Source organism: Geotrypetes seraphini, chromosome 1 (genome assembly GCF_902459505.1).
Source record: "Geotrypetes seraphini chromosome 1, aGeoSer1.1, whole genome shotgun sequence".
Classification (NCBI taxonomy): Eukaryota; Metazoa; Chordata; class Amphibia; order Gymnophiona; family Dermophiidae; genus Geotrypetes; species Geotrypetes seraphini.
Window position 1 is genome coordinate 387,525,820 of NC_047084.1, and position 15,475 is coordinate 387,541,294.

Here is a 15,475-nt window from a genome sequence, read left to right on the forward strand (position 1 = left end):
TTAGTTTACTGTCCACTGCACTAACCACCAGGCTAATCCTCAGACCTGCTTCCTGCTCTGTTAAGAATACCCACAATACTTTAGCTGTCACAGAGTCTGGTATCCCCTTCTAGCTTCACTTTAAAGGAAGAGGGAGAGAGACAGCAACCACTGCGGGATTAATGAAGTGTTAGTCCTTAATTCCATTGGGGACAGTTGCTTTATCAGAGCTCTTTCCTGTACCCTGGATGTTCCTGAAACAAGTCAAAGGATGTCCTTTTTTGACTTGTACTTACACTATAGGTAGTCTAACAATTTTATGTGTCACCTCAATCAGGTCAATCAGTCTAATTTGGGAACTAGATCCCAAATACTTTAGTCAAAGAGGACCTTCAGAGAGGTTTAATTCAAATCCATTCATGTTTTGAAGGCAGACACTTTTTGGAGTGCAGTATTCACAGAAACTTGCTTCCCTGAAGCAGCTGGAATTGGTGAAACATAATGTTATGTTGCTGGCTGTTCTGAGATACCATCTTACTTTTATCTTTAAGATAAGTGCGGTTTTGAAAATTGAAAATGAAATTGAAGTGCTTTCTTTTTTTAAAATAATTCTTTATTAATTTTCAAAGATAAAAAGTGCAGAAAAGTACATAAATATGAATCATAAAGTAAGCACTTATGTTTATTCAATAACCATACATAAAAATATATCCTCCCCCCTATCTCTTCCAATATATTCAATCAAAGATTAACACGAATCAAAGAGATATCCATCCACCCTCCCCCCCCTCCCTCCCTGGATGTGTGTGCAGATCCCCAAACATTGAAGATAAAGACACTTATAATGTGGTAATAAAAGACGTCAATTGGCCCTAAACCAGTTTGAATAGATTACTATGTCCCAACATATCTACATACATTTTCTCATATCTGTAGGTTAAACATAAATTTGCCAACCAAAAAGGAAAACAAAGGCGATCATAATTTTTCCAATTACGAGTAATCATCTGCATAGCTACCCCTGTCATGACAAGGAGTAGTCGATTTTTATATTGGTCTAGAGGGGGTTTAGGAAGAATAACGTTCCACATACGACAATATCATATGTCAGTGGAATCGATGAATCCAATATGGTATTAATCTGTCCCCATATTGATTTCCAAAAATTAAGTATTTAAGGACAATAGAACAACAGATGATCCAATGTCCCTAGATTGAGATGACAGTGCCAGCATCTATTAGATTTAGAACTATCTAACTTTTGCAAATGAACCGGGGTCCAAAAAGTCCTATGCAATTAAAAAAAACAAGTTTGTCTCATTGATGCTGACGCTGTACATCTCATCCTCCAAGACCAAATTCATGGCCATTGAGTAGCAGAAATCTGTTGCTTTATGTCAATGCTTCAGATGTCTTTAAGACTAGTTTTTGGTTTTTTATTTAAAAATTCAGATATTAATTTATACCATTTGGCTGCCTGATGCCCCAGCAAATCTGTCTGGAAGCACAGACCCGGCAAACTATACTGAGTTTTTAAATTTCACCAGTCAGGGAACCCCCTTAAATACTTGAGATTATGAAAGGCCGAATGTCTGTTGCAGTCATGAAAACTCAAGCATTTTCCCATTTGATAAAACATCATCTAATGTACGTATACCCCCCTGCAGCCAATGCTTCCAGATGATCTTAAACTTGAAGTGCTTTCTATAGATGAGTCCAGTAAATAATTTAAAGTGGAAAAGTTCAGCAAATAGTTTAAAGTGTAATCAAAGATAATTTTAAAAGTTTTAGGGTGGAACTGGAAAATGAGTTCCCCTGTTAAAACAGAGCTGTTGCTGCTCTCCTTTTTGCAGCATGGGATGTCCATTGAGCATGACTATTGCAGCGAATTGAATTCTCTGAAAAGCATACTGAAGACCAAGGACTCTTACTTCCTTGACTTCTCCCATGCAGATGGGAAGCAATTTGTCAGAATTTTACCTGAGTCAGCAGATTTTGCTAATGATTCTGCTGAGGATATACTGTATACCGGGTTATAACAAATCAGCTGGCTGAAATTGGAGATCCGCTAGACTTCATGATCAACCAGGAAGTAATAGGCAGATTAGTCCAGCAGATTTTGGATGACAAGCTGACTGACAAGCATTTGGCTGTAGTAGTTGATGGTTTAATGGCAAGTAGCCTCCCAAGAATGGAACAAGAAAAAGCCATGCTGCTGTTAACGATGCTCTTAGTTAAAAAGGTAGCAATGAGAGTACCAAGCCTTCTGCATAAAGCATTCTGGACCACAGTTAGATTTCTTAACCAAAATCTTCTTACTTACATCACTAATCTGGCAAGACAGAACATATGAGAAGATCTACAAGCAATCCTGTCTGTGAGAAGGGAAAACATTTTCTCATTTTATGTTGCTTGAATTCAAAAGGGATAGTGTGTTCTAGTAGATCCATTAATGTTGGAAAAAAATCTTACTAGACTAATACTTTTAGTGGAACAGCATTACATTTATTAAAAGGTATGATAATATAAAAATTTTTTAAAAGATTTGGCAGTTAGTGCATGTTATTAGTAAAGTAACTGCAAAATATCCATATTGAGGGCATTCTAAACCCTTTGGATAAGGCAGTCACTCAATTAACATAAACAGCATGGTCACTAAAGTGAGATTACTTACATGTAACAGGGGCTCTCCATGGATTGCAGGATAAGTCAGCCACATGTATGTGACATCATCCAATGGCCTCTTGGGACAGAATTGCTTTCCCATAACTCTGAATGATCTTTAAAGGTCCCTCTGATCATTCACCTGCAGTTCCTCTCACAGGGTCATCTCCCTTCATTCCTTAATGAGTCCCTGGCATGATTCATTTCAACCAGAGGGGAAGTAGGTAGGATTCTGTGGCTGAATTATCTTGCTGTCCATGGAGAAACCCCTATTACAGTTAAGTAACCTCATTTTTTTTCCATTGACAAGTAGGCTATGTCAGTCGTATTTAAAGAGTGACAGAAGTAAGCAGTTCAAGTACACGTGCTCCCTCTATAGCCCATGATGGCTGTGACTTGGGAAACCAAGTCCATGACTAAGAAGCCAATGTATAGAGTACATATATAGAACCCTCTAGTAGTGATGTGATGCAATTACATTACAATTTAATCATTACAATTAAATGTATGAGATGTTATCACGGACAGATGTTTCAATAGGTTTCCCCTCCAATTCACACCAACACAGAGGTTAAACATTTAAATATTTGTATTTATTTGTTGCAACTTAAAAAGATCCAATAACAATTGAGGGTGAAAGAAAACTAAATAGGTATGTCCAACTGTGGTTACCAGATATTGCATAAACAAGGTAAATTAAATTTAAATATAAATGAATAGCAAAGCTATTTTACCATTCAGGTGTGATCAAATTTACACTGATTACACCATTATAGTTAGTAATAATATTCAAACCTCAAACAAATATGTTATGCTTTTCAACTTAATACCAATTTTGTTCTAGGATTTCTAGAGCCACAGGTAAGTATTTAACTAGGTGACTCTTAAAGCAAGAGAGTGTTTCTCAGTCCCAAAGTTCAATAAAATAGAAAAAAAGGTATATATGTGGGCACACAAAAATAAAGTATTAAAAAAATGTTTTCACTTTCTTGCATTGGATGCCACTGAGTTGTTGTTACCTATCTGGAACCAGCAGTTCCTCTAAAGATCTGGATGTTTGTTACTATCCTATCTGTAAACAAATGAAAGGAAGCAAACCCCTAATCTCCCTAGATGAATGCAGGCTGAAGCCAGTGTCATGTTAATCTAAAGCCATGTATTTCAAACCAACCCTCTCTTCTGTTAAACTGCACTAGCAGTTTCTAGCATGGGAAACCATGCTGAATGGCCCGCACTGCTCCCGACGCTCATTGGAAATCTATGAGCATCAGGAGCAGCGCAGGCCATTCAGCACAGCTCCCCGCACTAGAAACTGCTAGTGCAGTTTAATAGAAGAGGCCCTACATGTGCAAAAGAACAGATAATTTGTTTATCTTTAAGCTGATTCTCCCTGGACCCCCCTGCCCCCCCAAAAAAAGAAAATGCTTCTGATATGAAATCAGCTCACTGTTTCAATACATACATTCATACAATATCTGAGGAACCTCAGCTTTATCTGTATACAGTGGCGTACCTAGGGTATGTGGCACCCGCGGCCCATCATTTTTTGACACTGCCCCCCCATGTAAAAAAATATTTTTTGTAATGACCATGAAACGGAATAAATGGTCAGAATAGAAACAGGCAGTGAAAATTTTCTTATATTCCAAACATAACATAACATAACATAAATTATGTCTGAATTGTCATGACATCAGAAGTACATATGGAGTAGTTGCAGGTGATGCTTGGGACAGTTCTGATTGTGTTAGTTCGGTTTTATGTGTTTTTTGAATAGAAGGGTTTTTATTTCTTTTTGAAGGTTTTGCAGTCTGTGGTCGATGTCAATTGGTTGTAGAGTTGGGGGTCGAGTGTTGCAGCTCGAATGGCTAGGAGGTTGTCGAACAGTTTTTTTCTTTTGACGTTTTTGGTTGGAGGGTGTGTGAATGGTGCGTGAGTTCTCCTATGTCTGTTTGAAGTGGATTGAATTATTTAGCTGAAGAAATTAGTTACCCCCTCATCCCACACACATTAATTCTCTTCCATTTTTGTTCCCATTATAAAAAACACTGATAAGTTCCCAGAAAAAAAATACATTAAAATAAGAAGTGAAAACAAAGGCCCCTACAGATGAGAACATAACATAAGAATAGCCTAACTGGGTCAGATCAATGGTCCATCATGCCCAGTAGCCCATTCTCATGGTAGCCAATCCAGGACACTAATACCTGGTCAAAACCCAAAGAGTAGCAACATTCCATGCTACCGATCCAGGGCAAGCAGACACTTCCCCCATGTCTTAATAACAGATTATGGACTTTTCCTCCAGGAATTTGTCCAAATCTTTCTTAAAACCAGCTACACTATCTGCTTTTACCATAACTTCTGCCCACTTCATTTTTAAGTTTAGATCTTTCCTTTCAAACAGAGACCTTGCTAGATGTCAAATACAGCACAAGGTAACTTCACATGGACTTAGCTGTGCAGGAAATGTGAATCTCCTCATACACCCACCATATAGTGCAAAAATGTGCAAAGGTCTGTTTTTTTCTTTCGATCACTACATAGCCTAATGCCACACAAGCAGCGCTGTTACAAACATATTCTGTAGGTCAATGCTAAGGATAACAAAGTTTCCTTCCTTGGACCAGAAGGAGATACTGATAAACCACTGGAAGAGATCCCAAAACAACACCCAAAGACCCACTCATGTGTGAACCAGTTGAGTGGAGTGGACTAACTGGGAGGTGGAAATGGGCCCGGAGTTTGCTCAGCAGAATTTCCCAGACCACCTCTTCCTCTCAACACATTGACACGCTGCCACCACCACCACTAGGAACACCTCACTGGGTAGGCCAGCTATGCTATAAACTTTATAAAACACATTATTATATTTTCTTATAAAGCACATATTTTAACTGAACTCTCTTGACATCCTCAGCCTTTCCATTCACAAAAATAGAAGGAAGAAAAGTTCCCATTTCCTGCTGTCTCATGTCCCCGGCCTATACAATATTTTTTTTCTGCAGACCCTTCAAAAGTCTGACCAAATCCTCGTTTCACTTGCACTATAAAGTACTGAGGATGCCATCTCTCCCCAATCCCAGGTCCTAAAGTCTAAGACAGTAGCACAAACTAATGCTGCCAGATTCAGGAAAAAAAATTTTGATTCGATTTAGCCTATTGAATTGGTTTTTCAATTCGATTTTCCTGCCCAGTTGGGTGATTATTTTAAAAACTCCTGGTGGGTTTTATAGCTTTTTCACCCCCTTTGGCTTCTCCTAACCACACTGGCGCTGTGGTGTAAATAAAATAAAGAAACAAAAAGGACTTTTCCTCTCTCTGTTAAATCCTAGCTCACGTTTGCAGTCCAACACCAGCTCTGGCAGGATACACATTTCAAATCTGACATATTATAATCACAAAACAGAAAATAAAATTAATTTTTCTACCTTTTGTTGTCTGGTTATATTTCAAATCTTGTTGGTCCAAGGCTCTGGTTATCTTCTGATAACTTGCTTGCCAGGGTCTCCTTCTTTCTTCTTTCTGCATGCTAACCATCCATCTGCCAACTCTGTCCTCCCTTTCCATTTCCCTTCCCTCCCCATGAAGTCTGGTATCTTTCCTTTTTTTCATCTCCCTCCACAGATCCACCTTTTCTTAACTACCCTTTCATCCGGCATCTCTCCCTCCTTCCCCACCACCCCAGAGTCCACCATCTCTCCCTTTCTTTTCCCAATTACCCTCCTATCCAGTATCTCTATCCCTTCTCCACACCATCCCTTGTGTTCAATTTCTCTCCCTTTCTGTTCCTTCCCTCCCTAAATCCCATGGTCCATCATCTCTCTCCCTCTCCTCTATTTTCAGACCCATTATTTCTTCCTAACCCCCCCCAAAGTTTGGCATATGCACGTCTCTTTGAACACCCCCTTCCCTCCGTGTACTTCTAAACCAGGGTCCCCCCCAAAGGCCTGTCCCCCCTTAAAGGTCTGCCTGTCCCCCCTTGAAGGCCTCACCCCCTTGAAGGCCTGTCCCACCCCCTTGTAGGCCTGTCCCACCCCCTTGTAGGCCTGTCTCCCCCTTGAAGGTGCACCCCCCGAAGGCCTGCACCCCCCCTGAAGGCCTGCACCCTCCCGAAGGCCTGTCCCCCCCTTGAAGGCCTGCACCCCCTTGAAGGTCTGCACCCCCCCAAAGGCCTGCAACCCCCCTGAAGACCTGCACCCCCCTTGAAGGCCTGCACCCCCTTGAAGGTCTGCACCCCTCCGAAGGCCTGCACCCCCTGAAGGCCTGCACCCCCGAAGGCCTGTCCCCCCCTTGAAGGCCTGTCCCACCCCTTGTAGACCTGTCCCCCCCTTGAAGGCCTGCCTGCCCCCCTTGAAGGCCTGTCCCTCCCCCTTGAAGGTCTGCACCCCCTCAACGGCCTGTCCCCCCCCCCCTTGAAGGCCTGCCTCCCCCCTTGAAGGCCTGCCTGTCCCCCCCCTTGAAGACCTGTCCCCCCTTGAAGGTCTGCCTGCCTGCCTATCACCCCCTCCCCCTTGAAAGCCTGCCTGCCTGCCCGCCCGCCCCACCCCGAAGGACCGCTCGCCCCCCCTGGCCTCCCCGCACCACCTATGAAGCAGCACTACCTATGCTCCCGGCCTTGCCGTTCAGTCCCCCCCACCACCCCCGAAGGACCGCTTGCCCCACTGACCTTCCTGCACCACCTATGAAGCAGCCGCAGCAGGATCGCGACGTTAGCGATCCCAGCGCTGCTTGGGCGCTGCTTCCTGCGCCGTGGTCCCGCCCCTCCTCTGATGTCAGAGGAGGGGCAAGACTGCGGCGCAGGAAGCAGCGCCCAAGCAGTGCAGGGATCGCTGACGTCGCGATCCTGTTGCGGGCTGCTTCACAGGTGGTGCAGGAAGGTCAGTGGGGCAAGCGGTCCTTCGGGGGTGGTGGGGGGGGGACTGAACGGCAAGGCCGGGAGCACCCCCTTAGGGCTGGCACCCGGGGCGGACCGCCCCCCCCCCCCCCCCCCCCCTTGGTACGCCACTGTCTGTATATCCAAATATCTTTGATTCGGAAATAATGAGACTCCTCAGTAATTATCTCACAATCTCCTCACATGGAATCTACTAGTATATATCAGGAACACTGAATGGAAACAGCTCTGCACTACAGAGTATCGTAGAATTCTAAGACAAGAGATCACTCTTTAGAATTTAGACCTTCATTTCTCAAAAGAACACTGATAAATATTCCAGCCTGGAAATTGTTACGTCGAGTGAGGTGATTAAATTTTCGGATGATACGAAGTTATTCAGAGTAGTGAAGATGCAGGAGGATTGTGAACATCTGCAATGTGACATAAACACGCTCGAGAAATGGGCTGCGACATAGCAGATGAGGGTCAGCGTGGATAAGTGTAAGGTGATGCATGTCAGTAACAAAAATCTTATGCACGAATACAGGATGTCCAGGGCGGTACTTGGAGAGACCCCCCCAGGAAAGAGATGGGAGTACTGGTCGACAAGACAATGAAGCCATCCGCGCAATGTGCGGCAGCGGTGAAAAGGGCAAACAGAATGCCGGGAATGATTAAGAAGGGGATCACGAACAGATCGGAGAGGGTTATCATGCCTTTGTACTGATCCATGGTACGCCCTCACCTGGAGTACTGCATCCAGCACTGGTCGCCGTACATGAAGAAGGACACGGTACTACTCAAAAGGGTCCAGAGAAGAGTGACTAAAATGGTTAAGGGGCTGGAGGAGTTGCCGTACAGTGAGAGATTAGAGAAACTAGGCCTCTTCTCCCTTGAAAAGAGGAGACTGAGAGGGGGCATGATAGAAACATTCAAGATACTGAAGGGAATAGACTTAGTAGATAAAGACAGGTTGTTCACCCTCTCCAAGGTAGGGAGAACGAGAGGGCACTCTCTAAAGTTGAAAGGGGATAGATTCTGTACAAACGTAAGGAAGTTCTTCTTTACCCACAGAGTAGTGGAAAACTGGAACGCTCTTCCGGAGGCTTATAGAAGAAAACATCCTCCAGGGATTTAAGACAAAGTTGGCATGGGTTCCAGTTGTACTGGAATGTAAGTAGGTAGGGCTGGTCTCAGGGCACTGGTCTTTGACCTGGAGGCCACCGCGGGAGTGGACTGCTGGGCACGATGGACCACTGGTCTGACCCAGCAGCGGCAAATTCTTATGTTCTCTTTATAGGCAAGAAAACCCTTTTAGTCCCCCCCCTAAAAAAAAAAATAACTGTAGAGAGAGCTTTCCAAACTGTGGGTTGGGATTCCAAATAGGGTCACAGATTTTTCTCCAGAGCAGGAGGCAGACATGGATGTTTTCTTGTAGCCTGATGATCTGAGCAACGCTAAGTATCAACGACTGGACACTGTGGTTCAGATCTCAAAAGCATTTAATGCAGAGTGGATCAAGTGTTTGCTGCATTCCTCCAGGTTATGGAGGAGGGAAGAGAGTAGGCTCTTTGCATACAAGTACAGAAATGAAAGGCTGACCCTGACCTTTTCCAGGAAAGAGTTGTGATAGAGAATGAGTTGGAACTGGTGAGCAGCAATGAGGGAGCTTAGCATAGCACTATGGAAGACCTTTTTGGCAGTGGTGTCTAGTACCTTCTGATCCTTCCTCAGAGTTGTGTTGGAATGGGGATCAGAGCTCTTAGAGATCTCCATGGTTGGGTCCAGAATACTGTAATGGATTGGGGTTAAAACAGAGTCTAGTGAAACCCATTGCCTTGGCATTTTAACTCCACTCTTTTGGAGCTGGACATGCTGAAGGATGGTGTTTGCCATATCCTGTCCCTGCATTCAAAAAAGATTTTGTGAACTGGGACTGGCACCATGGGCTTAGTGGTGTTGAAGTATTTTAGGATGTTAAGAGTTTCATTGTGCAGGTCTGGTATGTCATTGGGTGACAGTGTGAGCTGAGGATTTTTGGGTACAGTGCTTAGATGGAGATCATGAGGTGGAGCATCAGATGGGAAATCCAAGTTGTTGGGCAATGATGGATCTCTGTCATCTGAAAAGGGATCAGAGTTTGCCTTCCTAGCTTGAAAGGTTCAATTCTGAGGTGGTAATTGGCAGTACTGATGTGGTGGGACTTTGAGTTATGGGGTGAAACGCCCCCAGGGAAACCTTCAGAAACAGAAAAATATCAAATGTACCTGAATGTATACCATTTCAATAGCCTTTGGGCTTGCAGGGGTTACATATTTAACTACAGCATTTTCTGTATCTGAAGGGCTCACATAAAAAAAATAAATTTTGAAGTAGGATTTGACCTAAACTAAACCTTAAGTTTATATACTGCATCCTCTCCATAATTATAGAGCTTGGCAAGGTTTACAAGAGCTTAATATAGGAAGGAATAAAATATTGGGTTTGGAGGTTGAGTACAGGGGGGAGGAGAGCATTACATTTTTCTGAAAAGCCTAGTTTTCAGGTGCTTACGGAATAGTTGGAAGAAGCCCAGATTCCGTAGTAATGTAATGTAATGTAATTTATTTCTTATATACCGCTACATCCGTTAGGTTCTAAGCGGTTTACAGAAAATATACATTAAGATTAGAAATAAGAAAGGTACTTGAAAAATTCCCTTACTGTCCCGAAGGCTCACAATCTAACTAAAGTACCTGGAGGGTAATAGAGAAGTGAAAAGTAGAGTTAGAGGAAAAATAAAAATAAAATAAACATTTTAACAAGACAGCATTGATCTAAATACTTTGGAAGGTAGAAGAGAGGAGAGAAAGGAATAGAAGCAGAAGGGGGAGCCGTTGAACAGTAGAATTCTGGAGAAATTTAAATGATAGAAATAGAACAAAACAAAGACAAAAGGCAAAACAATAGATAAGATTAAAGATAAATCATAAGCTGGAAAGAAAAATAAAATAAAACTTTGTCTTCAATCCACGGTTTCAGCGTCAGTGATGAAGTGGAGCAAGTAAGTTTAGGAGGAGCGATTGACGTTTCCAGAAAGGGCTTCTTCAGGGAAGAGACTTGGCAGACAGTCCCTGGATGCCTATGTCTCCTTCCCTGCGATGTTCTCCCATCCATGCATTCCCTCCCAGACACACTGCCCGTGCCCCAGCCGCTCCAAGGAGGCTGCCCCAGATGAGGCCCACGGTGAATGCAGGATTCTCTCCTCTGCGGGAAAGCCGCCCGGAGCCGACAGTCGATCTTCTTAGCGGATTGCATGGGGGGAAGAGTTCACACTCTTGGTAGGATCGGGTCTGTGTGCTCTCGGTGGTTGTGGCTGGTCTCGTTGCTGCTTAGGTGTAAAAGCAGTTGATCTCCACTGCTGCTGATATTTAAAAGCAGGCAGATTGATCTAATAATAATAATAATAATAACTTTATTTTTCTATACCGCCATAGTCAGGCGACTTCTAGGCGGTTTACATTGTAAGAAGGCTGGACATTCAGCGAATAACAAGTACAGTACAATACTAATACAATACAATAAATCCACATATAATACAGTAGAGAGAGTCCAAATTCAATACCATACAATAAGTTTAAATACAGTACCGAATAAAGAGTCTAGATGCAGTACAATAGTCTAAATGGTAAACTTACATACTAATTGGAGATCTAAGGGTAATGAGTGTCTGAAAGATTTAGAACATCCGTGAGAGGGGTCTTAGTGGGGGAGGGACCGTTTTAGCCAATGAATTTAGCGAATAGGGTGGTTTTGATCGATTTGCGGAAAGTATTATAAGTCATGTTTGGTTCGTTTATGCGCTTGGAACTGAAAGGTTCTGTCCAAGAAGGATTTGTATCTGCAGCCTGTAATTTTTGGGTATGCAAAGATGTTTTTGTTTCTGGTCATTCTTGTGGGGTTGTGTAGGGTGAAGTGAGTTTGTAGGTATGAAGGTGCTAGTCCCCAGGCTTGTTTGAAACAGGTGCAAGCGAATTTGAATAGAATTCGCGCTTCTATTGGAAGCCAGTGCAGCTTTTTATAGTAGGGGCTGATGTGGTCGTTTTTTCTTAGTCCGAAAATTAGGCGAACGGCGGTGTTTTGTATTAATCTCAGTTTTGTTATTGTTTTTTGTGGGATGCCTAGGTAGATGATGTTGCAGTAGTCAAGAAGGGATAGGATCAGTGCCTGTACCAGCAACCTGAATGAAGAAGGGTCAAAGTATTTTTTTATGGTTCTTAGTTTCCATAGCGTGTAAAAGCATTTTTTCACTAGTGAGTTTGTGTGGTCAGTCATAGTTAGGTGAGTGTCAAGAGTGATGCCCAGTATTTTTATGTTTTTGGAAATTGGGTATTCGTGATTATTTATTTTTATCGATGTTCTCGTAATTTTGTCATTGGGACTAGCCAGGAAGACTTTTGTTTTCTCTGCGTTTAGTTTTAGTTTGAAATTAGTGGTCCATTTATCGATTTCGGTCATTGTGTTTGAGAGATTATCTACAATTTCTTTTGTGATGTCGTTTAAGGGTAAGAGGATGGATATGTCGTCTGCATAAATGTAGTATATTAAATTTAGTTTTTGTAGTAGGTGACCTAAGGAGGCGATATAGATATTGAAAAGTGTGGGGGATAGGGGGGAACCTTGAGGTACGCCTGAAGGGTTTTTCCATGGTTTAGAGTAGTTTCCATTGCTGATTACTCGGTAGGATCTATTTGTTAGGAACTCTTGGAACCATTTCTTTGCCTTTCCCGAGATTCCCATTGCTTCAAGGCACAGTATCATGATTTCGTGGTCTACCAGGTCGAACGCGCTACTGAGATCTAATTGTAGGATCAATGCGCTTTTGCCCTTGCTAAAGAGATCATAAAGGTGGTTCATCAAGGAGGCTAGGACAGTTTCTGTGTTGTATCCTTTTCTGAATCCTGATTGGTGTTCGTTAAGGAGGTTAAATTTGTCCAGGTAATTGACTAGTTGAAGGTTGACCAATCCTTCCTGTATCTTTGTGAAGAGGGGAATGCTTGCTATGGGTCTGAAATTGGGTGTCATTGCTGGGGAGGCTTTCTGATCTTTGGGGATTGGAGTGATAAGTATATGTCCCATTTTTTTGTTTAGTGTTCCGTTTGCAAGGGCGGATGTTAGCCATGCAAAAAGTTCCTTTTTAAATTCTAGGGGGGCAGTTGTCATGATTTTAGGGGGACATGCATCAAGTAGGCAGTTAGATTTGGTGTACTTGTTAAATAAATTTAGGAATTGCTGCCAGTTTGGGTATTCGAGGTGGTCCCATAACATGTCTACTCTGGTGTCTTGGTCATGGGGATCCAGGAATTGAAGAGCATTTGATGTGGATGTGGGTAGAGTTGCTCTTAATTTGGTGATTTTGTTTTGAAAGAAATTGGCTAGGGTTTGTGCTGATGGAGTTTGCTCAGTGTCCTTTTTCAGTACTTGTGTTGTATTGGTTATAGTTTTTACTAGTTTGAATAATTCTTTGCTGTTTATTTTTGAAGTACCGATTTTATTTGCATAATGCTTAGTGCGTTTTTCTTTGATCAGATTTTTGTATATTTTCATTTTTTGTTTCCAGGTTGTCTTGTCTGAATCATTATTTGTTTTTTGCCAGATTCTCTCCAATGGACTGCAGGGGGAGGAGTTCACACTCCTGGCAGGATCGGGTCTGTGGGCTCTTGGTGGTTGCGGTAGGTCTCGCTGCTGCTTGTATGTAAAAGCAGTTGTTTTTCTACTGCTGCTGATATTTAAAGCAGGTAGATTGATCTCTTAAACGGGATATAGGGGGAGGAGCTCACATGCCTGGTTGGATCGGGGCAAGGGCTCCTATTATAGGCAGCTGGTCTTGCTGCTACTTAGGTGTTAAAGCAGTTGATCTTCCTAGCGGACTGCAGGAGGTGTGGAGCTCACACTCCTGTCATGATCTGGTCTATGGGCTCTTGGTAGTTGCGGTTGGTCCCAATGCTGCTTAGGTGTAAAAGCAGTTGTTCTCCCACTGCTGCTGATATTTAAAAGCAGGTAGATTGATCTATCCAATGGAATGCTGGGGGAAGATCTTATATGTCTGGCTGGATCGTGGCAAAGGGTTCCCGGTAGTGGCGGCTGGTCCTATTGCTGCTTAGGTGTAAAAACAGTAGTGGGGCAGTAAGATTATTCCAAAGACCTGTGATTCTGAAGAAGAGAGATTTTACCAATTTTCCAGCATAGAGGATACCTTTTAGCGAGGGGAAGGATAGTTTAAGTTTTTGGGTGGGCCTAGTGGTGTCTCGAGGAGTTCCAAGATAGTGGGATTAGGGGAGGGAGGATGCCTTGTAGGATCTTAAAAGTTAGTCAGACGCATTTAAAATGAACCCTAGAAATTATTGGGAGCCTGTGGAGTTTGGACAAAAGTGGGGAAACATGATCAAATTTGCATTTTGCGAAGATCAACTTACGAAGATCCCCTGTGTCCCCTGGTTTACAGTCCACTAACCCAGCGGCAGCTGAATGCTTTTTTTGTTTGGGGGGCCTCAAGCTCTGTCCCAGTCCCCACCCAAGCTCCACCCCAGACCATGCCCCATAATAGTACTAATTATAATACCATTTTTTCCATTCATTTTTCATATATACACACAATATAATCTTATTAACAGCACAAAATTATAAACAGCACAAATTAAACTATGCAAAGCATACATGTTTCTCAACATTCATTCCTACCAGAACACATGGCCTTGGTCACAAAAGCAGATAACCCCTATGCAAATACAGGACGACAAACTAAAAGTACTAATATATAAAAATAAAACCCTAAGATGCAAGACTCTGCATGCAGTACAACCCCCAGAGAAATAGAAACAAATGCATTTCTTCCTGAAGAGTGCAAAATATAGGCAGCAGATGTAGTTTCTCATAACTGACACAATTCAATCACTAAATTGAAAATAAAATCATTTCCCCTGCCTTCCTGGTGATTTTCATTTTCAAACAAATACAGGATGTCCGGGGCGGTACTTGGAGAGACCTTCCAGGAAAGAGACTTGAGAGTTATGATCAACAAGTCAATGAAGCCGTCCATGCAATGTGCAGTGGCAGTGAAAAGGGCAAACAGAATGCTAGGAATGATAAAGAAGGGGATCACGAACAGATCGGAGAAGGTTATCATGCCGCTGTACCAGGCCATGGTATGCCCTCACCTGGAGTACTGCGTCCAGCATTGGTTGCCGTACATGAAGAAGGACACGGCACTACTCGAAAGGGTCCAGAGAAAAGTGACCAAGATGGTTAAGGGGCTGGAGGAGTTGCTGTACAGTGAAAGATTAGAGAAACTGGGTCTTTTCTCCCTCGAACAGAGGAGATTGAGAAGGAACATGATCAAAACATTCAAGGTATTGAAGGGAATAGACTTAGTAGATAAGGACAGGTTGTTTACCCTCTCCAAGGTAGGGAAAACGAGAGGGCACTCTCTAAAATTGAAAGGGGATAGATTCCGTACGAACGTAAGGAAGTTCTTCTTCACCCAGAAAGTGGTAGAAAACTGGAACATTCTTCTGGAGTCTGTCATAGAGGAAAACACCTTCCAGGGATTCAAGACAAAGATAGACAAGTTCCTGCTGAACCAGAACGTACGCAGGTAGGGCTAGTCTCAGTTAGAATGCTGGTCTTTGACCAGAGGGCCGCCGCATGAGCGGACTGCTGGGCATGATAGACTACTGGTCTGACCCAGCACCAGCAATTCTTATGTTCTTATGTTCTAAACCATTTTTCCCAGTCTCTGGCTGCGCTTCTTCTGTCTGTGCTCTTGACTGTGTGTATCCAGGGCCACCTTATCCATTTGCTATTTTTCTCTCCTTCACTTTCTGCCATACATCCATCTTGGATCCAAACAAACTGGGGATTTAAATTACAGTCCACTTGAGGGGGCAATACTTTCAAAATAGAACAAAACACAAA